General features: G+C 39.5%; 1 non-coding gene across 1 annotated transcript; it reads right to left on the bottom strand.

The window, feature by feature from the left end:
• Positions 1–20894: 20894 nt before the first annotated feature.
• On the bottom strand, positions 20895–20998 carry LOC112798439 (small nucleolar RNA R71). The gene has a single exon (XR_003200050.1). It is a non-coding gene; the product is annotated as a small nucleolar RNA R71 (small nucleolar RNA).
• Between the last annotated feature and the right edge of the window lie 3848 nt (positions 20999–24846).

Genomic DNA, 24846 nt, shown 5'->3' with positions numbered 1-24846 from the left:
TTGCCATGCATGAAATCCCATAAACCAAGAATGCTACTTCTATCTTATCTTCTTGTTATTTCATTTCATTCTTCTTATGCTTCAGTACTTGCTTAGGGACAAGCAAGCTTTAAGTTTGGTGTTGTGATGCCAGGGCATCTAGGCCAGTTTCACTGACCTTTTCTTTACTGTTTTAGGGTAGTTTCATGCATTTTCTTAGTGAATAAGGTAAGTTTTGGATGAAATTACACTTACACCTTGATTCAAGCAACTTTTGTGAACTTTGCATAATTTCATGAGTATTTTGCTAGAATTGCATGATAAATTGATGATGCATAATCTCATGACTTTGGCTAGAGCTTTGATGCACTTTAATTACTTGTTTTCAGGGCAAAGGAAGCAAGGAAGAACCACGTTAGTATTCACGTTAACCTAGTTAACGTGAACACTAACATGGAATGGTAAAGCTTGCAACGTTAATGAGAAAAGTGATCACCAATAACGCCTGCGAAGCCATCCAAAGCTCACGTTACTTGCCACGTTAACTAAGTTAACGTGGTAGTTAACGTAGAAGAAAAAGGAACTCCAACGTTAATGGTAAAAGTGAACATCACTAACGTTGGAGAACTTGGCAATGATCCACGTTAAGAGTCACGTTAACTTAGTTAACGTGAACTCTAACGTGGAAGAGGAAACAAAAGTCAAAGTTAGTGACACTCACTTTTGTCACCAACGTTGGACCATCTAGCATTGCCTACGTTAACTTTCACGTTAAGACTATTAACGTGAAAGTTAACGTGGAGTTGAGATCAAAGAGCCAACGTTAGTGACACTCACTTTTGTCACTAACGTTGGAAGGTGGCATCACTACTACGTTAAGAGCCATGTTAACTTAGTTAACGTGAGTTCCAACGTGGAGAATGTGGCATTTGGAGCGTTAGTGACAAAGGTGGGTGTCACTAACGCTCTCAAAGGTGGATCACACCTACGTTAAGAGTCACGTTAGCTATACTAATGTGGACTCTAACGTAGGAACATAGGGACACTAAGCAACGTTAATGGGAAAAGTGATTCCCATTAACGTTTGTGAATGGGTATAAGCCAACGTTATTGGGAAAAGTGAGTCCCAATAACGTTAGCCAAGTTTTGAGAAAGCAACGTTAGTGGTCACGTTAAGACTGATGTGTGGAAAACGATCCAACACAAAACTCACCGGCAAGTGTACCGGGTCGCATCAAGTAATAATAACTCACATGAGTGAGGTCGATCCCACAGGGATTGAAGGATTGAGCAATTTTAGTTCAGTGGGTGATTTAGTCAAGCGAATCAAGTTTTGGTTGAGTGATTTGTGTTTAATAGTAAGTAAATGACAGTAAATGTAAAGGGGGAAGGGAGAAGTGCAGTAAATTGAAGAACAGAATTGTAAATGTGCAGAATCTTAAAGAGCAAGAAAGTAAATGACTGAAACTTAAAGGGCAAGAAACTTAAATTGCAGTAACTTAAATGGCAAGAAAGGTAAATGACTTGAATATAAAAGGGAATTGAGGAATGGGATTGCAAGATCTAAACAAAGCAAAAGTAAATTGCAGCAAGAGATTGAGCAGAAAGTAAATTAGAGGCAAGAAGCATTCAAACAGAAATGAAATAAAACTCTGCAAAGGTTCACAGAAGAACCACCAAGAGTGAATTATGATCTCAGGATCCCAAGGGCTTAGGTAGCAGAGCCTAATACCCAATTTCCTTCCCAGATCTGGATTCACTAAGCACTTGACAGAAAATTAAAGAAGAAGCAATTGAAGAACAGAATTTGAATTTAATTATGCAGAAAATAGAGTGCAGAGAGCTTGAATGGGAATTGGGACAGAATTTTCCCAATTTCACACACCCAATGCTCAGAAAACAGAAGAGTAGAATTGCCCAAGGGAAATGAGGAGGAAGATCTGCCAATTCTCCCTTGATCCTCTTAGTGCTCGATCAATTCTCTCAAGAAAGCTCAAAGACAAAATTTCAAAGCTCCAAATGAAAGCAAAAATTCAAAAGCTTAAAGTAAAGTTCGCTAAAAGTCCTCATTACATCAAACTAAGTCCTATTTATACACTTTCTATTCTTGGATAATGGATTTGGATGGGCTTTTGGATTGGTGAAGAAATGAATTCAAAATAATTTTTAATTTGAATTTTGGCCCAAAAACCACTCCCAGGAGGCTGCCCTGCCCTTGTGGAGGGCAGGGCAGAAAATTGATGCTTGGTGCTTGGAGTTGGTGCGGCCATGATGCGTCTTGGTGCTGCGTGGTGCGCGTCTGGCATGAAGTTGGTGCGCCAGAGGCTGCCCTGCCCGCGCCAAGGGCAGGGCGGGAAGGTTGGTGCGCCAGAACGTGAGGCATGCGTGCGCTTGGTGCTGCCAGATGAGGGACACGCGCGTGCGCGCGATGCACGTTGGTGCGCGGGACGCTGCCCTGCCCGCGCCAAGGGCAGGGCAGGAACGGGTTGATGCGCCAGGGAGCGTTGAGCGCTCGGTTGGTGCTGCCAGGGGGCGTTTGGTGCGCCAGAAAGCAAATTTGGTGCGCCAGAAAATTTTTAGTGGTGCGCCAGTCCAATTGCTGCCCTGCCCGCGCCAAGGGCAGGGCAGGATCCTTCCTTCACGTCGTGGGTTCGATCCTGGGAGGGTGCAAACACGCTAATTATTTTCTTGGTTTCTTGGCACGCTAGTGTGTCTCAAGGCTTGGCTTCCTCATGGTTCTTGGTTCGAACCTTGTGGCATGCATGGAAGCTATTTTTCCTTGGATTTCTTTCCTTGAGGTGCCCGATCCTGCTCTCCACAAGGGCAGGGCAGAGTTTGCTTCTTTTGGCTCCAAGGCACCATTTTGTGCTCTGCCCTTAGAGTGGGCAGGGCAGGGTTGCCTTTGCTTGCTTGGTCACTTAATGCTGCCCTCCTAGAGGGCAGTCTGCCCTTGTGGAGGGCAAGGTTGCTTCCTCCATTGTGATGCGGCACGCTTCTCTCCCCTTTGGCCACGCTTTCCTTTTCTTGTGTCACGCTTCTTAGGCCACGCTTTTCATTTTCTTTTCTTTTCTTCACCTATAATGAACCAAACAACCACTCAAAGTATCACTAATTTCAAGAGGCTTATAAATCAATTAAAATGCAATTAAAATTAGCTTAAACCTCATGATTTAACATTAATTTCATAGTGGTTGCTTGATTTAGAGAAGATGTGCATTTTCACTCCAAATCCTTTACTTAGGATGCAAGAAAGTGCATAAATGCTAACAAAACAAGTGAAATTAGCTTGAAAAATGGGTATATGATGACTTGTCATCACAACACCAAACTTAAACCTTGCTTGTCCCCAAGCAAGCATCAAAATCAAGAGAAAATGGAATGAATAAGACAAGTGTATATATCCTTATTATGCAGATAGCAGAACTTGGTTTATGGAGCATTTATGCAGACAATGACACTCATTTATTGTTGCTGCTGCATAATACACATTTTGCATCAAAAGTTTGCTAGACTTGCTGTTATAAGACTCACTTTTCACTCATTCCCTTGATAACTTTTCTTAGCTTACAAAGCTTAAACAAGCTTATTACTCTTTTATAGGTTGGGTGTCAAATGCTGCAGCATAGCCTTTGGCTTTATTTTCTTTTCTTTTGCTCAACATCCTTCCACCACAGACACTTAGCTCATTAGTTCTTCCTAGGATCATTGATGCCCAGCATCTCTTTGGATCACTAAGTGCTTTGTATCTAAGTTGCTCTTTATTGTGGATTTTCAATTGGCCATCCCAAATCAGTTGATCTAAGTGACCGGGTTTCAAAATACCCCTTAGAATTTACTCATCCAAGCAGATCTCAGTACAAGAACACCACAGACATTTGTCCTAAGGTTCAAGCCATTGGTGTCCAACCTTTATTCTTTGTTTTTCTTGCCATTTTGGCTTTTTCTTTCCCTTTTTCTTTCTATTTTTGTTACCAAGGGTTGTCTCATTATTAATAGGAATCTCTATAACAGCAAGCTAACTTACAATTGAATGAGAATGATATTATGCAACACTTATTTCATGAGTTATGCATTTAATCAAACACATGTGCCACCACTAACTTCCATTCAAACTCATGCAACATTGGATATTTTACTTTTCAATTCAAACCAAACTCTTTTATTTAAGCATTTGGGAAACAAAGCAAGATTTAAAGTTAAGTGATGGATACAAGCATTATGCAGACTTGACATTTTTCTAGCTATTTATTAACTTAACTAAAATGAAAAGCAAAGAACATAAAATGCATAGAGTAAAAGAAATAATTGATGGAGGCATATCATGTTTCAGACATGCATCTCCTTATTAGAGACATGAAAGAGGGAGAATGAAAGAACTTTGCCACCTTCTAATGGTCATGGCTGCTGCTTGATTCTCCCTTCTTCTTCTTTCTCTTCCCTGTCTTGGAGTAATCTTGGATCTCTTCTCCAGGACATCTTCTAGCCCAAACAGAATCTATGAGTCCTTTGAGCCCAAAAGTTTCCAATGTGTTGAAGGTTGACTCAGTGTATTGACGAGATTTTGCTTGTTGCTGGGCTAAGAATTCGGGGCATTGCTCAAATGGCTTGATCTCAGGATTGAGTGTTGGCAAATTGTGGGTCAAGTACTCCAACCTTGCTTGCATGTTTTCATCATACTCCATTCTTTGTACATGTCTAACTTCTCCCAAGGTATGATGAACATTCTTCCATTGATAAAGGTTGTGACTATATTCCGATGCTTTAGCTTGACTGAAATACAGCTTGTCATATGATTCCTTGAATTCTTTGTATTGCTCTTTTTGCCCTTCAAGGATCTGTGCTTGAAATTCTTGCTGCTGAGTTATCATTTGTTGTTGCCATCTCTCTTGTTTTTCCTCCATTTGATGCTGCCAAGCTTCTCGTGCTTCTTTTTCTTTCAAGAACTGCTCCATGAATTCAGGATGGGGCTCTAGATATTTCACTTGGCCCTCTTGATTCTGGCCTAGTTCGGCCTGCATAAGTTGGTTTTGACCTTGTTGAGCCTGCATGAGCTGCTGAGATAATTCATCAATTGATCTTTGCAATTGGCTCATATCAATGGCTTCATAAGCTTGATTTCGTCCTTCCTCTCTTTGTGCTCTTCTTTGTCTAGGAGCTACTACCCCCTCTTGATCTTCTTCTTCATTAATTCCCTCCATGCTCTTCTTGGTAATCCATTTTCCTACCTTCACTTTTGTTGTGTCCTCATCTTCAAAAATGACATTAGCTCTGTTACATAGCCTTTGGATGGTGCTCGGGTGTCCAAGGCCTTTTGACTTGCTTGTGCTATCGGCCATTTCTTGAATGCTGTCGGCTATGAGTTGTGCAACATTGATCTCACCCCCATGCAAGATGCAGTGTGTCAAGAGAGCTCTTTTGATTGTAACCCAAGAGGCATTTCCAGTAGGAAGAATAGACCTCCTTACTATTTCAAACCATCCTTTAGCCACTGGGGTAAGATTTACCCTCCTTATGTGACTTGGAATCCCCTTTGAATCTCTCTCCCAATCTGTATTTTCCATGCATATCCCTTGCAGGATCTCATCAGGATTATTTTGCCTTTGCAATCTAGCCTCATAACTCAGCTCTGGATAAGTTATGGTTCTCAGCTTGAGAGCTCTTGTGATGGCAGCAGGGCTAAAACTCACTTCAACCCCTCTGACATAACTTGTATAGGGAGTACTGTTTTTGTTTTCTTTTGCAGCATTTGCATAGAACTCCTTGATCATTACGGCACTTATGTCAGACAGAGGAGCACACAAGAGTTCCCACCTTCTTTCTCGAGTGATTTGCTTCATGATGGGGTATTCTCCTTCCCTCAAATCAAGGCCCTTCTCATAAATGATATTCTTTGCCACCATGAACCTATGATATCTCCCTTCATGAAATTGGGATCTAAATTTAGTTGCATCAAAGGTTGGGGGTTCGGTTATCATGGGCTCTTTTCCCGGCCTTCTTTGTGAGCTTGAGGAGGCCATTAGAATTAGAGTGAAAAGAAGGAAGAAATGAGAGTAGAGGAAGAAATATGTGTTGTGTTTGGGGTGAACGTTGGTTCTGTTTTGATGTGTGAGGTAAGGATATTATGTTGGTTTTGGAAATGGAAGAGAATATGGTTTTAATGTGAAGATGGTTTGAATAAAAGAAAGTGTATGCCGTGTGAGTGCAACGGCTATTTATAGGCCATGTTTCCAAGTCTTTCAACAAAACCACAATGAATGAATGAGGAGGGGACCGTGAGTGTTCATGAAGGGCTGAGATTGGTTTGCTCATTCAAAGAATGCCTGGGATGGACGGCTTGCATGCATGGTTGAGGCTTGACAAGGATTCACCTCCCATTGGTTGCATGCATTTAAGTGTCCAAGAATGCATGCATGCAGATTTTGTTCCCCATGAACGCGTTCTCCTAGGCACATGTGACCTCCCTCACATGGCTCCTCCTAGCCGTGGCCCTTCCTTGAGTTTTGTCTTAATCTTCTTCTCCTGCAAGAATCAAACAACTAGCATAGACTATAATATAGTATAACCGTGGCATCTTATTTGCAATAATAAAACAATTTGTTTTGTTTTGTTTAATAAAAAAAATTTTGTGATCAATTGTGTCCTTAAATAAAATATTAAAAATTGGTGAACACCAAACTTATATTTTATTAAGGGGATGGCTTATCAATACAAACCATTCTCACAATTGATGCATTTTTAAAACAAATTGATGTATGATCCCTTATCTGTATGGTTTTGAGTCCATGATTGGAACATGATCCCCTGAATCTTGTTGCATATGCGGACACCAAACTTAGTGTTTGGTCACATGCTCTATCAAAAGTCTTATGCACAATGAACTTGGGTGTGCCTTAAGGCACACCAAACTTAGAATTTTGCCATGTGCTTCAAAATGACATGTGCATTTACCCGGCATGAAAACTCAAAACCATATTTAGAAGAGTCATAGCTTATTAAATAAAAGAAAAGACAGAAATCTTAAACCATGGGTTGCCTCCCATGAAGCGCTCTTTTATTGTCATTAGCTTGACATTAACCTCCCTTTAAGGTGGTTGATGTTGGTGATGTCTCAACTTGTCACCTCTCACTGTCAGCTTTCTCTGAGTGCTTTGATGCTCAATTTCCATATGCTCAAGAGAGAGAATTTGGTTGACAGTGTAATAATCTTCAGCTCCCTGCTGTTGGTATATTAATTGCACCTTATCACCCTTAGAGAATCCTTCAGTTGGGATTTTCTTGTTCTTCCACCCTTTGTGAGCCTTTTTCTTGCTCTTCACCTTTTTCTTGCTTGTTGATCTTCCTTTCTTGGCAATTACTTGAGTTGTGATGCCTTCCTTCTTGCTGATCACCCTTGCTTCCTTGTGAATCTCCTTTTCTTCTCGTATCTGTTTGTTTTCCTGTTCCACTTCCTTTTCAGTTGATTGCTTTGGAAGGAGATCATCACTTATTCTGCTTGTTTCTTCATTCCTTTGGAATTCTGGGAAAACTTTCAGGATGATGCTCTCCTCATGCATCCTAAGGGTTAACTCTCCTTGCTCTATGTCCACAATGGCTCTAGCAGTGGCTAAGAATGGCCGACCCAGTATTATGGAGTCATTTCCATTTTCTGGAGAATCCAGGATCACAAAGTCTGCCGGATAGATGAACTTGCCAACCTTAACTAAAAGGTTCTCAATCAGCCCCTTAGGATAGATTATTGATTGATCCACCAATTCCAAAGTCATCTCTGTTGGTTTCATCTCCTCTATGCCAAGCTTTTTCACTAGAGAATATGGGATTAGATTTATGCTTGCTCCTAAATCACACATCCCTTTGTCAATGAACAGGTTTCCAATGGTGCATGGTAGGAAGAAACCTCCAGGGTCCTCAAGCTTGGGAGGGAGTCCCTTTTTGATGAGTGCACTGCATTCTTCACTAAGCATCACCGTTTCCTTCTCATTCCAATCTCTTTTCTTGTTGATGAGCTCTTTTAGGAACTTAGCATACAAGGGCATTTGCTCCAAAGCCTCTGCCAAAGGTATGTTAATCTCTAACTTCTTGAAAGTTTCAAGAAATTTGTGGAAGTGCTGGTCCTTTGTTTCCTTGTGAAATCTTTGTGGGTAAGGCAGTGGTGGTGTTGAGCTCTTCACCACTTGATGCTGTTTTAGAATTGGTTCCTCCATGATTTGCTTGCCTTTCTTTAAATTCTGTGACTTGTTGTCTTCCTCTGTGACGTCTTCAGAAGCACTCTTGCTTATCTTGTCTTGGTTGATGGTTTCATCCTTCTTTGTTGGCTCAGTGTCATTCTCCATAAGCTTCTTTGTTGCTCCTTGGTCACCATCTGTCAACACCCTTCCGCTTCTTAGTTGCACAACCTTGCATTCTTCCTTTGGGTTGGGAATGGTGTCACTAGGTAGGGAACTTGATGGCTTCTCAACAGAGATCTTCTTAGAGATTTGTCCAATCTGCCTCTCTAGGTTCTTCATGGAGGCTTCTTGATTTTTGTTTGTCAGTTCTTGGCTCTTCATTAGTTTCTCCATGAGTAATTCTAGATTGGTGATTCTCTGTGAATCTTGTGTGATGGGTTGGTTTTGGGGTGTTGATGGATGAAGATAGGTGTTTTGGTTAGTAGGGTGGTTATTGGTTGGATATTGGTTAGAATTTGAGTAGTTGTTTTGTGGTTTTCTGTATGAGTTTTGGTTAGTGTTTGGCTGGGAGTTGTGGTTTGTGTTTTTCCAATTGTTTTGGCCTGTGTTTCTTTGCCATGGTTGTTGGTTTTGGTTATGGTTGTCTCCCCATCTAAGGTTGGGATGGTTCTTCCAAGATGGAGTGTAGGTATCACCATAAACTTCATTTGTTCCAGGATTTTGGTTATGCATGTATTGGACTTGCTCTTGTTGTTGTTCTTCTTGAGTTTCTTCACTTTGCACCCAAGTGTCTGGAGGTTGGCTTGTGGTGCTCACTGCTGCTACTTGCAAACCATCAATTCTCTTAGCCATTTGTTCAAATTGTTGTTGAATCTGCTGTTGCATCATCTTGTTTTGAGCTAAGATTGAATCAACTCCTTCCAACTCCATGACTCCTCTCCTCTGTGATGGTTGGCGTTGTCTTTGATGAGCAAAGAAATATTGGTTGTTGGCCACCATCTCAATTAGGTTTTGAGCTTCCTCTGTGGTCTTCATGAGTTGTAAAGAGCCTCCGGCAGAGTGATCAAGAGCTTCTTGAGCTTTAAGAGTGAGTCCCTCATAGAAGTTTTGCAACTTATCCCACTCAGTGAACATCTCTGGTGGACACTTCCTCAATAGAACCTTATATCTCTCCCATGCTTCATATAAGTTCTCGGCCTCCAATTGAGTGAATGTTTGAACCTCTGTCTTCAACCTTAGGACTCTTTGAGGGGGGTAGAATTTGGCAAGAAACTTGCTCACTAAGTCATCCCAAGTGTTGATGCTTTCTTTTGGAAAGGTCTCTAGCCATTGAGTTGCTTTATCCCTAAGAGAGAATGGGAAGAGTAGCAACTTGTAGCTATCAGGAGGTACACCATTTGTCTTCACTGTGTCACAGATTCTCAAGAAGGTGGACAAATGTTGGTTTGGATCCTCCAAAGGCCCTCCTCCAAAAGAACAATTGTTTTGCACCAGAGTGATGAGTTGTGGCGTGAGTTCAAAGTTGTTTGCATTGACATTGGGAGGAAGAATGCTACTCCCACAATGTCTAGCATTTGCAAATGTGTATGAAGCCAAAACTCTTCTCTGTTGGTTATTGTTGGCTCCTCCTCCTGGTTGACTGGTATCTCCTTCCATATCTTGGAATTCTTCTTCAGATTCTTCTTCTTCCCCAACAATGAACTTCCCTCTTTCAGCTCTTCTTATTCTCCGAAGAGTCCTTGGATCAATTTCAGAGATGATAGGAGAAGATCTCCCTATACCTGACATACACACACACAGCAATAAACACACAAACCCAGAAAGCTAATGAAACTTCAATCTATTGCTAGAATGAGGTTTTGGTTAGTTTAAGCAAAAATTCAAGCAGTTAGTGTGTTAGTGAGAGTTAAAATAACAGAAAAAGAAAAGAAAATGCTTAATCTAGACCTCCACTTCACTTAATCATTGTCAATCTATTTCAATCCCCGGCAACGGCGCCAAAAACTTGATGTGTGGAAAACGATCCAACACAAAACTCACCGGCAAGTGTACCAGGTCGCATCAAGTAATAATAACTCACATGAGTGAGGTCGATCCCACAGGGATTGAAGGATTGAGCAATTTTAGTTCAGTGGGTGATTTAGTCAAGCGAATCAAGTTTTGGTTGAGTGATTTGTGTTTAACAGTAAGTAAATGACAGTAAATGTAAAGGGGGAAGGGAGAAGTGCAGTAAATTGAAGAACAGAATTGTAAATGTGCAGAATCTTAAAGAGCAAGAAAGTAAATGACTGAAACTTAAAGGGCAAGAAACTTAAATTGCAGTAACTTAAATGGCAAGAAAGGTAAATGACTTGAATATAAAAGGGAATTGAGGAATGGGATTGCAAGATCTAAACAAAGCAAAAGTAAATTGCAGCAAGAGATTGAGCAGAAAGTAAATTAGAGGCAAGAAGCATTCAAACAGAAATGAAATAAAACTCTGCAAAGGTTCACAGAAGAACCACCAAGAGTGAATTATGATCTCAGGATCCCAAGGGCTTAGGTAGCAGAGCCTAATACCCAATTTCCTTCCCAGATCTGGATTCACTAAGCACTTGACAGAAAATTAAAGAAGAAGCAATTGAAGAACAGAATTTGAATTTAATTATGCAGAAAATAGAGTGCAGAGAGCTTGAATGGGAATTGGGACAGAATTTCCCCAATTTCACACACCCAATGCTCAGAAAACAGAAGAGTAGAATTGCCCAAGGGAAATGAGGAGGAAGATCTGCCAATTCTCCCTTGATCCTCTTAGTGCTCGATCAATTCTCTCAAGAAAGCTCAAAGACAAAATTTCAAAGCTCCAAATGAAAGCAAAAATTCAAAAGCTTAAAGTAAAGTTCGCTAAAAGTCCTCATTACATCAAACTAAGTCCTATTTATACACTTTCTATTCTTGGATAATGGATTTGGATGGGCTTTTGGATTGGTGAAGAAATGAATTCAAAATAATTTTTAATTTGAATTTTGGCCCAAAAACCACTCCCAGGAGGCTGCCCTGCCCTTGTGGAGGGCAGGGCAGAAAATTGATGCTTGGTGCTTGGAGTTGGTGCGGCCATGATGCGTCTTGGTGCTGCGTGGTGCGCGTCTGGCATGAAGTTGGTGCGCCAGAGGCTGCCCTGCCCGCGCCAAGGGCAGGGCGGGAAGGTTGGTGCGCCAGAACGTGAGGCATGCGTGCGCTTGGTGCTGCCAGATGAGGGACACGCGCGTGCGCGCGATGCACGTTGGTGCGCGGGACGCTGCCCTGCCCGCACCAAGGGCAGGGCAGGAACGGGTTGATGCGCCAGGGAGCGTTGAGCGCTCGGTTGGTGCTGCCAGGGGGCGTTTGGTGCGCTAGAAAGCAAATTTGGTGCGCCAGAAAATTTTTAGTGGTGCGCCAGTCCAATTGCTGCCCTGCCCGCGCCAAGGGCAGGGCAGGATCCTTCCTTCACGTCGTGGGTTCGATCCTGGGAGGGTGCAAACACGCTAATTATTTTCTTGGTTTCTTGGCACGCTAGTGTGTCTCAAGGCTTGGCTTCCTCATGGTTCTTGGTTCGAACCTTGTGGCATGCATGGAAGCTATTTTTCCTTGGATTTCTTTCCTTGAGGTGCCCGATCCTGCTCTCCACAAGGGCAGGGCAGAGTTTGCTTCTTTTGGCTCCAAGGCACCATTTTGTGCTCTGCCCTTAGAGTGGGCAGGGCAGGGTTGCCTTTGCTTGCTTGGTCACTTAATGCTGCCCTCCTAGAGGGCAGTCTGCCCTTGTGGAGGGCAAGGTTGCTTCCTCCATTGTGATGCGGCACGCTTCTCTCCCCTTTGGCCACGCTTTCCTTTTCTTGTGTCACGCTTCTTAGGCCACGCTTTTCATTTTCTTTTCTTTTCTTCACCTATAATGAACCAAACAACCACTCAAAGTATCACTAATTTCAAGAGGCTTATAAATCAATTAAAATGCAATTAAAATTAGCTTAAACCTCATGATTTAACATTAATTTCATAGTGGTTGCTTGATTTAGAGAAGATGTGCATTTTCACTCCAAATCCTTTACTTAGGATGCAAGAAAGTGCATAAATGCTAACAAAACAAGTGAAATTAGCTTGAAAAATGGGTATATGATGACTTGTGATCAAAGACCACTAATGTTGGATTTAACGTGGATTTATGAGGTTGGAACGTTAGTGGAAAAAGTGAATGCCACTAACGTTCTCGAACCCACAATGGCAATCAACGTTAAATCTTACTAAATACCCAAGGCCTAATTCATATTTCTCTGCAAGTTGGGCCCACTAATGATGAGAATTGCTTCAACTCAAGATTCAAAGCCCACATCCAAGACTTGAAGAACTCACTAGAAGATCAAGAGGAGTAGTATATATAGGAGTAGTTTTGAACTATAGGGGAGCTCGGCACTTTTGGGAACTACTCTCTATAGATTTACTTTTCTGCACTTTTAGCATGGATTATTCTTTTCTGTCATTTTTCATTTCTAGAGCTATGAACAACTAAACCCCTTTCATTGGGTTAGGGAGCTTTGTTGTAATTTGATGGATCAATTATAGTTTTCATTCTTCTTCTTCTTTCTTTTCTCTTGATCTTACTAGAAAGCTTTCAGTCTTAATTCAATTGGTTAGTTGTCTTGGAAAAGAAACTTTTCATAATTGGATCTCCTTTGAGCCTTGAAAAAGGGATGAGGAGATCAAGCTAGAAATGCTTTCTTATGTTGGACCAAATTGGGGTTTGGGCGGATATAGTGACATGTAATCCTCCCAACACTTTGATTTGGAAATACATGTGGTATAATCAGTGACCACACTTCATCTCTTCCCATGAGCAATTAAATCAAGGAATTACGCAATTGTTCAAGCTTAGAGAGATTAAATTGCCAAGGAATTAGTATCCAATCACTTAAGATTGCCAAGGAGATCAATGAATGCATTGATTGAGGAAGAGATGAGAATGAACTTGATCCAGAGAATGCAACATCTTCTGAATCCAATGATTTCCCCATTTCTGATCTTACTCATTCTCTTTACTTTCTGCCATTTAATTTCATGCTCATTATCCCGAATCCCCATTTAAGATTCTGCACTTTAATTTCTGTTATTTACTTTCCAGTCATTTAAATTTCTGCATCTCAATCTAAATTCTGTTTAGCTCAACTAGCATATTCTTCTAACTAAAATTGCTTGACCAATCAATCCTTGTGGGATTCGACCTCACTCTATTGTGAGTTTTACTTGACGACAATTCGGTATACTTGCCGAAGGAAAATTTGTTGAGAGAAAAGTTTTCATGTATCAGCTAGTTGAGCTAAACAGAAATTAAGTTGAGAATTACAGAAAATTAAATGGCGGGAAAGTAAATTGCAGAATCTTAAATGGGGATTTGGGGAAATGAGCATAAAGATAAATGGCAGAAAGTAAAGAGAATGGGTAAGATCAGAAATGGGGGATTAATTGGGCTTGGGAGATGTTGCATTCTCCGAATCAAGTTCATTCTCATCTCTTCCTCAATCAATGCATTCATTGATCTCCTTGGCAATCTTAGGTGATTGGATCCCAATTCCTTGGCAACCCAATATCTCTAAGCTTGAACAATTGCCCAATTCCTTGATTTAATTACTCATGGGAAGAGATAAAGTATGGTCACTGATTATACCACATATATTTCCAAATCAAATTGTTGGGAGGATTATATGTCACTATATCTGTCCAAACCCCAATTCGGTCCAACATGAGAAAGCGTTTCTAGCATTATCTCCTCATCCCTTTTCCAAGGCTCAGAGGAGATCCAATTATGGAGAGTTTCTTTTCCAAGACAACTAATCAATTGAATTAAGATCAAAAGCTTTCTAGTAAATCAAGAGAAAAGAAAGAGGAAGAAGAATGAAAACTATAATTGATCCATCAAATTACAACAGAGCTCCCTAACCCAATGAAAAGGGGTTTAGATGTTCATAGCTCCGGAAATGGAAAATGGTAAAGAAGAGTCCATTCTAAAACAAACTAGAAAATGCAGAAAAGTAAATATACAGAGTGTAGTTCTCTAAAATGCCAAGCTCCTCTCTAGTTCAAAACTACTTCTATATATACTACTCTTTTTGATCTTCTAGTCAGTTTTTCAAGTCTTGGATATGGGCCTTTGATCTTGAGTTTAATCAGTTACAATCTTCAGTGGGCTCAGCTTTGCTTGCAGCAAAAGTGTGAGTTAATCATGGGTGGACGTTAGTTAGGACGTTAGGGGTGTTAACGTTAAGTAAAAATGTGGGTTCGAGAACGTTAGTGATGATAACCTTTTTCACTAACGTTCCAAACCAAAATGATCCACGTTAACTTCAATGTTAGTGGAACTAACGTGACCACTAACATTGCCTCTTGGTCCTTCGCAAATGTTATTGGCATTCACCTTTTTCAATAACACTGCCTCTTGGTTATTCGCAAACATTATTGGCTTTCACCTTTTCCAATAACGTTGCTCTTTGCCTCTTTTCCCCACGTTAGTGATTCACGTTAGTGTAACCAACGTGGTCCTTAACGTGGGCATGCCTAAGCTTTGAGAGCGTTAGTGACACTTACCTTTGTCACTAACGCTCCAAACGCCCCTCCTTTCCACGTTAGTGCCTCAGGTTAATTGCATTAACGTGACCACTAACGTGGTGGTGATTGCCATCTCCAACGTTAGTGACAAAGGTGAGTGTCACTAACGTTGGCCTATCATGCTTAGCTTCACGTTACTCTTCACGTTAGTGGTCTTAACGTGACCACTAACTTGGGCACTATTGGCTTAGTCTAACGTTAGTGACAAAGGTGAGTGTCACTAACGTTGGCAATTGCTTTCTCCTCCCACGTTAAAGTTCACGTTAATTGGATTAACATGACTCTTAACGTGACTAAATGTGCCTTTTTGGAACATTAGTGGTATTCACTTTTAACACTAACATTGGAGCTCTCCTTCTCCTCTACGTTAGCTACCACGTTAATGTAATTAACGTGGCAACTAACGTGGGCTATGATGGCTTCGAAGGCGTTATTGGCGATCACGTTTTCCATTAATGCTACAAGCTTATTCCCCTTCCACGTTAGTGGTCACGTTAATTAGATTAACGTGGCTACTAACGTGGCTCTTCCTTGCTTCCTTTGTCCTGAAATCAAGCAAATAAAGTGCATCAAAGCTCTGTTCCAAGGCATGAGATCATGCATTATCCATTTTATCATTAAATTCCTGCATCATTCTCATGAAACCATGTAAAGTTCACAATGTTTGCTTGAATCAAGGTGTAAGTGTATTTTTATCCAAAACTTGCTTATTTATTAAGAAAATGCATGAAATTACCCTAAAATAGTAAAGAAAAGGTTAGTGAAATTGGCCAAGATGCCCTGGCATCACAACACCAAACTTAAAGCTTGCTTGTCCCTAGGCACATACTGAAACATAGGAAAGATGAATGATAGAACAAGATAAGCAATTCATTATTATAGAAGTCAAGTTCTTGGTCTATGGGGTTTCATGCATAGCAACTTATGTTCATTCCTTCACTGGTTTTCAGGTCCTTATCATGCTCTTGAATACTCGCTTGATTGCATCCTTTGAGACTTCTTATTTATTGATCCTCCCTTCTTTTCTAGGGTTTATTGCATTCCTTTTAGGCTAAGTGCTCTGTTAGAGGGCGACTCTTTTAGATAAGCTTTCAGCCAACACTCCTGAACCAGTTGGTTCATGGTGCTAGGTGTTAAGACACCCCTAAGGACTTACTACCTCAAGTCTCTTTCCCCCATACATGCACATTACAGGCACATAGTTTGTTATTTTTCTTCTTGAGACCTTGGTGTCCAGCACCTCTTTGGGTTACTAAGTGCTCTGTAGCAAAGGTTGCTCTTGATAGTGGACTTTCAGCTGATAATCCCGGGTTAGTTAACCCAAGTTACCAAGTGATAAGGCACCCCTGAGAGCTTATTCATCCAAGCATATCCCTTACAAAGGAACACCACAGACACATGCCTCAAGATTCAAACCCTTGGTGCCTAGCCTTATTTCTTATTATTTTTCTTTCCTTTTCAACTCTTGTTGTTCTTTCTCTTTTCTTATTAGGATCTTGTTGTTTGGCTAGTCTCAAAGAATGTGTTTCAAGCATGTGATTTAGAGCATATAGTTGCCTATATACCTTGTTGGTGAAGTAACTTAGCTAATTAATTACCATACCACAAACTTGAGAACTCACTTCACAAGGTAAACCCCACTCTTGTTTTTCATAACATTTTCTTTTATTGACTTAAAGGACAAGCATACATGTAAGCAAGATGAAAATGAAAGCTAGGAACTTAGACCAACACACTTAGACCTAAACAATGAAATTTTAAAGGCAGAATTGAAAGTTCCTAAGCTACTATGGAAGCATGTTCTATTTCATACATGATTTTTCTTATTTAAAACTTGAAAAAGATAGAACGAAGAAGGAACTCCACCACCTTTTACTTATTGGAATGCTCATGCTCTCTCTCTTGTTTGTCCTCTTTATGTCCACTTGCACTTCCCTGCATCCGTGTCATTTTGGCCCTTTTCCAATCTTCCAGTGCTTTCCTTATTGATTCATGACTCTTTTTGCCACTTTCTCGTTCTACTTGTGCTAATTCATCCTTTATGTCCTAATATCTTGTGATCCCAGGGTGCAATATAGGTAGTTGTCTGACCAAGTATATCCGAGCCTAGCTTGAGTGTTTGCATGATATCCAGTCTCACTCATATAGACTCCTTCTGAGAACGCTCTGTATTCATTGAAAAGATTTGCATGTTCTCTTTGTTTTCGATGCATCTCATGAATGTGTGCACCTTGATGTGCTTGGATGTTGATTAGCTTTTGGATGGCTTCTTGTTGTTGATGTTGCTTTTGGTTCAACTTGTGGAAGGATTCACTCCACTGTCTCCCTTGTTCCAGTTGCTGCTCCATCAATTGCTTTTGCCACTCCCCTTGTTGATTCATCCATCTAGAAAGTGATTCTTCTTGGCGATCTATCATTTGCAATTGAAGCTCCTTTTGTGCCCCTTGATTCTCCATGTATTGCCTAGACAAGCCATCAATAGCTTCTTGTAATTGATGCATGTCTAAAGTGGCTGGGGCTTGTTCCTCCGGGTTTTTTCCTTCTTTCACTTGATGGGCTGGCCTCTTTCTTAGTCTTCGTTGAGGTAGGGGAGGTGTAACGGCATACATCCGTCGAAGAGTAATTGGGATGCCGACTTTTATCCACTCGGGGTTTCCATCTTCAAACACCACCCCAGCCTTTGTGCACAGACGGAAAATGGTGCTGGGGTAGCCTAACATTCTCTCCTCCTTTGAGTATACATTGTACCATTGTTGCTCTCTTAAGGTTTACCTCTGAGTTGTTTCTAGCGGGAAGGATGGATCTCCTTACAATTTTGAACCACCCCTTTACTTCAGGGGTGAGATCCCCTCTTTTAATGAATTTGGGCTTCTTATGGGAATCTCTTACCCAATCCGCTCCTGGTATGCAAGTATCTTCCACAATCTGGTCATAATTGGGATTGCTATCTATTCTGGATTGATAGCTCTCTTCTGCGAATGGTATGGTTCGTAGCTTTAACACCCTCATGATGTTCATGGGACTAAAATCCACCGTCATCCCTCTTACGAAGCTTATGTAAGATTTATCTGCCCTATCATGCTTGACCGCGTTTGCATAAAACTCTCTTACAAGATTTACGTTTACTCTTGTGACCGGATCAGTGAGGAGCTCCAACGGTGGAGTTTCTACACACCATAGATTAAGGGTGTGGAGCTCTGCTGTACCTCGAGTTTTAATGTAATTACTACTATTTTCTATTCAATTCAGTTTATTCCTGTTTTAAGATATTCGTTGCAGTTCACCATGACAAATGTGATGATCCGTGACACTCATCATCATTCTTACCTATGAATGCGTGACTGACAACCATTTCCGTTCTACCTCAGACCGAATGCATATCTCTTAGATTCCTTAATCAGAATCTTCGTGGTATAAGCTAGAATTGATGGCGGCATTCATGAGAGTTCGGAAAGTCTAAACCTTGTCTGTGGTATTTCGAGTAGGATTCAGGGATTGAATTACTGTGACGAGCTTCAAACTTGTGATTGTTGGGCGTGATGAGAAACGCAAAAGAATCAATGGATTTTATTGCGACACGATTGAGAACCGACAGATGATTAACCGTGCTGTGATAGTGCATTTGGACCTTTTTCACTGAGAGGATGGGATGTAGCCATTGACAACGGTGATGCCCTACATACAGCTTGCCATGGAAAGGAGTAAGAAGGATTGGATGAATGTAGTAGGAAAGCAGAGATTCAGAAGGAGCACGACATCTTCATACGCCTATCTGAAATTCCCATCAATGATTTACATAAGAATTTCTATCTTTATTTTCTGTTTATTTATTATTATTATTCGAAAACTCCATAACCATATATTATCCGCTTAACTGAGAATTTCAAGATGATCATAGCTTGCTTCATACCAACAATCTCCGAGGGCCATCGACCCTTACTCACGTAAGGTATTACTTGAATGACCCAATACAGTTGCTGGTTAGTTGTGCGAGGTTGTGAAGAAAGTGCTGAGTTATAAATGCGCATACTAAGTTGAATGCCATTATTAGAGATCACAATTTCGTGCACCGAGTTTTTGGCGCCGTTGCTGGAGATTGTTCGAGTTTGGACAACTGACGGTTCATCTTGTTGCTTAGATTAGGTAATTTTCTTTTTGTTTTATTTTCAAAAATTTTTCAAAAATCTTTCAAAAAAAATTTTACTTCTGTTTTCAAAAAAAATATACAAAAATCCAAACAAAATTTTAAAATCATAAAAATAAAAAATATTTTGTGTTTCTTGTTTGAGTCTAGAGTCAATTTTAAGTTTGGTGTCAATTACATGTTTTTAAAATTTATGCATTTTTCGAAAATTCATGCATATGTTCTTCATGATCTTCAAGTTGTTCTTGGTAAGTCTTCTTGTTTGATCTTTGAATTTTCTTGTTTTGTGTCTTTTCTTATTTTTCATATGCATTTTTCGTTTGTTAGAATCCAAGCATTAAAGATTTCTAAGTTTGGTTTCTTGCATGTTTTCTTTTCTTGAAATTTTTTCAAAAATAAGTCTTGATGTTCATCTTGATCTTCAAAGTGTTCTTGGTGTTCATCTTAACATTCATAGTGTTCTTGTATGCATTATGTGTTTGCTCCAAAATTTTCATGTTTTGGGTCATATTTGTGTTTTTCTCTCTCATCATTAAAAATTCAAAAAAATAAAAAAATATCTTTTCCTTTTTTCTCTCAAAATTTCAAAAATTTGATTTTTAAAATTAGTTAGTTCTTATAAGTCAAGTCAAAATTTCAATTTTAAAAATCTTATCTTTTCAAAATCTTTTTCAAAAATCAAATCTCTTTTACTTTTATCTTATGATTTTCAAAAATTTAAAACTATTTTTCAAAATTTTTTTCTTATTTTATTTCAAATTTTCGAAACTTAACTAACAAGTAATGTGATTAATTAAAAAATTTGAAGTTTGTTACTTTATTGTTAAGAAAGGTTCAAGCTTTAAATTCTAGAATCATATTTTTTAGTTTCTTGTTAGTCAAGTAATTAATTTTAATTTTAAAAATTAAATCTTTTTCAACCATATCTTTTTAATCATATCTTTTTATCATATCCTTTTAAATCATATCTCTTTAAAAAATTTGATTTCAAAATATCCCTTCTAACGTCTTATCTTCTTATCTTTTTAAAATTGATTTTCAAATATTTTTCAACTAACTAATTGACTTTTTGTTTGTTTCATATCTTTTCCAAAACTACCTAACTACTTTTCCCTCTCTAATTTTCGAAAATTTCTCCTTCCTTTTTAAAATTCTTTTTTTAATTAATTAATTGTTTTAAATTTTAATTTTAATTTTATTTCCTTGTAATTTTTGAAAATCACTAACTGTTTTTCAAAATTTATTTTCGAAATTCTCCCCCTCTCATCTTCTTCTATTTATTTATTTATTTGCTAATACTTCTTTTCATCTCACGAATCTGAACCTATCTTCACCTTTGTGTTTGGATTCTTAACTCTTCTCCTTCTTCTATTCCTTTCTTCTTCTACTAACATAAAGAAATCTCTATACTGTGACATAGAGGTCTCCTCTTCCTTTTCTGTTCTCTTCTTTCTCATATGAGCAGGAACAAGGAAAAAGGCATTCTTGTTGAAGATGATCCTGAACCTGAAAGGACTTTGAAGAGGAAACTAAGAAAAGCTAAATTACAACAATCCAGAGACAACCTTACTGAAATTTTTGAACAAGAAAAGGATATGGCAGCCGAACCCAACAATAATAATGCAATGAGGATGCTTGGTGATTATACTACACATACTTCCAAGTTTGATGGAAGAAGCATCTCAATTCCTGCCATTGGAGCAAACAATTTTGAGTTGAAACCTCAATTAGTTGCTCTAATGCAACAAAACTGCAAGTTTCATGGACTTCCATCAGAAGATCCCTACCAGTTTTTAACTGAGTTCTTATAGATCTGTGAGACTGTTAAGACTAATGGAGTAGATCCTGAAGTCTACAGGCTCATGCTTTTCCCTTTTGCTGTAAGAGACAGAGCTAGAACATGGTTGGACTCACAACCTAAGGATAGTCTGGACTCTTGGGATAAGCTGGTCACAACCTTCTTGGTTAAATTCTTTCCTCCTTAAAAGCTGAGCAAGCTTAGAGCAAATGTTCAGACCTTTAAGCAAAAAGATGGTGAATCCCTCTATGAAGCCTGGGAAAGATACAAGCATATGACCAAAAAGTGTCCTTCTGACATGTTTTCAGAGTGGACCATGATAGATATATTATATTATGGTCTGTCTAAGTTTTCTAAGATATCACTGGATCATTCTACAAGTGGATCCATTCACCTAGAAAACGCCTACAGAAGCTCAGGAACTTATTGAAATGGTTGCAAATAACCAATTCATGTACACTTCTGAGAGGAATTCCATGAATAATGGGACGCCTCAGAGGAAGGGAGTTCTTGAAATTGATGCTCTGAATGCCATATTGGCTTAGAACAAAATGTTGACTCAGCAACTCAACATGATTTCTCAAAGTATGAATGGATGGCAAAATGCATCCAACAGCACTAAAGAGGCATCTTCTGAAGAAGACGCTTATGATCCTGAAAACCCTACAATGGCAGAGGTAAATTACATGGGGGAAGCCTTTGGAAACACCTATAACCCCTCATGGAGAAATCATCCAAATTTCTCATGGAAGGATCAACAAAGGCCTCAACAAGGCTTTAATAATGGTGGAAGAAATAGATTTAGCAATAGCAAGCCTTTTCCATCATCTTCTCAGTAACAGACAAAGAATTCTGAGCAAAGTACCTCTAACTTAGCAAATATAGTCTCTGATCTGTCTAAGGCCACTTTAAGCTTCATGAGTGAAACAAGGTCCTCCATCAGAAATTTAGAGGCACAAGTGGGCCAGCTGAGTAAGAAAGTCACTGAAACCCCTCCTAGTACTCTCCCAAGCAATACTGAAGAGAATCCAAAAAGAGAGTGCAAGGCCATTGACATAATCAACATGGCCGAACCTAGAGAGGAAGGAGAGGACGTGAATCCCAATGAGGAAGACCTCAGGGGACGTCTCTCAAGCAAGAAGGAGTTCCTTATTGAGGACTTAAAGGAATCTGAAGGTCATATAGAGACCATAGAAATCCCATTAAACCTCTTTCTGCCATTCATGAGCTCTAAAAACTATTCTTCCTCTGAAGAGGATGAAGATGTAATTGGAGAGCAAGTTGCTCAATATTTAGGAGCTATCATAAAGCTGAATGCCAAGTTGTTTGGTAATGAGACTTGGGAAGGTGAACCTCCCTTGCTCATTGGTGAACTAGATACATGGGTTTACCAAACTTTACCTCAAAAGAAACAAGATCCTGGTAAATTTTTAATACCCTGTACCATAGGCACCATGACCTTTGAAAAGGCTCTGTGTGACCTAGGATCAGGCATAAATTTTATGTCACTCTCTATAATGGAGAAGCTGGGGATCATTGAGGTACAGCTTGCCATATTCTCATTGAAAATGGCAGGCAAGTCAGTAAGACAAGCTTATAGATTGGTAGAGGACGTATTGGTAAAGGTTGAAGGCCATTACATCCCTGCTAATTTCATAATCTTAGACACTAGGAAGGAGGAGGATGAATGCATCATCCTTGGAAGACCTTTTCTAGCCACAGTAGGAGCTGTGATAGATGTTAACAGAGGAGAATTAGTCCTTCAATTGAATGGGGACTACCTTGTGTTTAAGACCCAAGGGTGCTCTTCTTTAACAATGGAGAGGAAGCATGAAAAGCTTCTCTCAGTACAGAGTCAAACAGAGCCCCCACAATCAAACTCTAAGTTTGTTGTTGGGAGGCCACAGCCAAACTCTAAGTTTGTTGTTGAATCCCCACATTCAAACCCTAAGTTTGGTGTTGGGAGTCTACAACATTGACCTGATCACCTTTGAGGCTCCATGAGAGCCCACTGTCAAGCTAGTGACATTAAAGGAGCACTTATTGGGAGGTAACCCAATTTTTATTTATCTTATTTTATTTTTCTTTTATTATTCTTTTATGTTTTATTAGGTTTATGATCATGTGGAGTCACAAAATAAATATTAAAATTAAAAACAGGATCAAAAACAGCAAAAGAAAAAGCACACCCTGGAAGAAGGGCTTACAGGCGTTTAAACGCCAGTAAGAAGCATCTGGCTGGTGTTCAACGCCAGAAACAAGCAACATCTTGGTGTTTAAACACCAGGAAGACACCCTAAGGAGAGTTGGCGCTAAACGCCATAAACAAGCATGGAATTGGCGTTCAACGCCATAAACATGCTGCAAATGGGCGTTGAACACCCAAAACAAGCATGAAGCTGGCGTTCAACGCCAGAAACAAGCATCAATCTGGCGTTGAACGTCATGATTGCATGAAAAGGGCGTTTTACACGCCTCATTGGTGCAGGGATATAAATCCTTGACACCTCAGGATCTGTGGACCCCACAGGGTCACCTCAGGATCTGTGGACCCCACAGGATCCCCACCTACCTTCAAATTCAAAATAGCTTTTTGTTTTTCCATAACTATTTATGGCACCTAAGGCCGAAGAAACCTCTAGAAAGAGGAAAGGGAAGACAAAAGCTTCCACCTCCGAGTCATGGAAGATGGAGAAATTCATCTCAAGGGTCCATAGCTCAGTAGTAGAGCATTTGACTGCACATCAAGAGAGCCCACTCATGGACCTCAACAAGAGCATGAGGAATTCCCTCATCAAGAAATCCTTGAGATACCTCAAGGGATACATTTTCCTCCACACAATTATTGGGAACAACTCAACACAATATGGATCAATTAAGGGTGGAACATCAAGAACACTCCATCATTCTCCATGAAATTAGAGAAGATCAAAGAGCAATGAGGGAGGAGCAACAAAGGCAAGGAAGAGACATAGAAGAGCTCAAGGATATCATTGGTTCTTCAAGAAGAAAGCGCCACTATCACTAAGGTGGAGTCATTCCTTGTTCTTATTTTTCTGTTTTTCGATTTTTAAGCTTTATGTTATCTATGTTTTTGTCTTTATTACATGATCATTAGTATGTAGTAACTATCTCTTAAAGCTATGAATAATTCCATGAATCCTTCACCTTTCTTAAATGAAACATGTTTTTAATACAAAAAAACAAGAAGTACATAAGTTTCGAATTTATCCTTGAATTTAGTTTAATTATATTGATGTGGTGACAATACTTTTTATTTTCTGAATGAATGCTTGAACAGTGCATATTTTTTATCTTGTTGTTTATGAATGTTAAAATTGTTGGCTCTTGAAAGAATTATGAACAAAGAGAAATGCTATTGATAATCTGAAAAATCATGAAATTGATTCTTAAAGCAAGAAAAAGCAATGAATAGCAAAAGCTTGCAAAAAAATGGCAAAAAAAAAATAATAGAAAGAAAAAGAAAAAGCAAGTAGAAAAAGCTAATAGCCCTTAAAACCAAAAGGCAAGGTAAAAAGGATCTAAGGCTTTGAGCATCAATGGATATGAGGGCCCAAGGAAATAAAATCCAAGCCTAAGCGGCTAAATCAAGCTGTCCCTAAACATGTGCTTGCGGCATGCAGGTCCAAGTGAAAAGCTTGAGACTGAGTGGTTAAAGTCATAATCCAAAGCAAAAAGAGTGTGCTTAAGAGCTCTGGACACCTCTAACTGGGGACTTCAGCAAAGCTGAGTCACAATCTGAAAAGTTTCACCCAGTCATGTGTCTGTGGCATTTATGTATCCGGTGGTAATACTGGAAAACAAAGTGCTTAGGGCCACGGCCAAGACTCATAAAAGTAGCTGTGTTCAAGAATCAACAAACTTAACTAGGAGAATCAATAACACTATCTGAAATTCTAAGTTCCTAGAGATGCCAATCATTCTAAACTTCAAAGGATAAAGTGAGATGCCAAAACTGTTCAGAAGCAAAAAGCTACAAGTCTCGCTCATCTAATTAGAATTAATATTCATTGATATTCTGAGCTTTATAGTATATTCTCTTCTTTTTATCCTAATTGATTTTTAGTTGCTTGGGGACAAGCAACAACTTAAGTTTGGTGTTGTGATGAGCGGATAATTTATACGCT

The sequence above is a fragment of the Arachis hypogaea genome, chromosome 4 (assembly GCF_003086295.3).
Source record: "Arachis hypogaea cultivar Tifrunner chromosome 4, arahy.Tifrunner.gnm2.J5K5, whole genome shotgun sequence".
Taxonomy (NCBI): Eukaryota; Viridiplantae; Streptophyta; class Magnoliopsida; order Fabales; family Fabaceae; genus Arachis; species Arachis hypogaea.
This window is presented reverse-complemented; position numbering and strand designations above follow the sequence as displayed.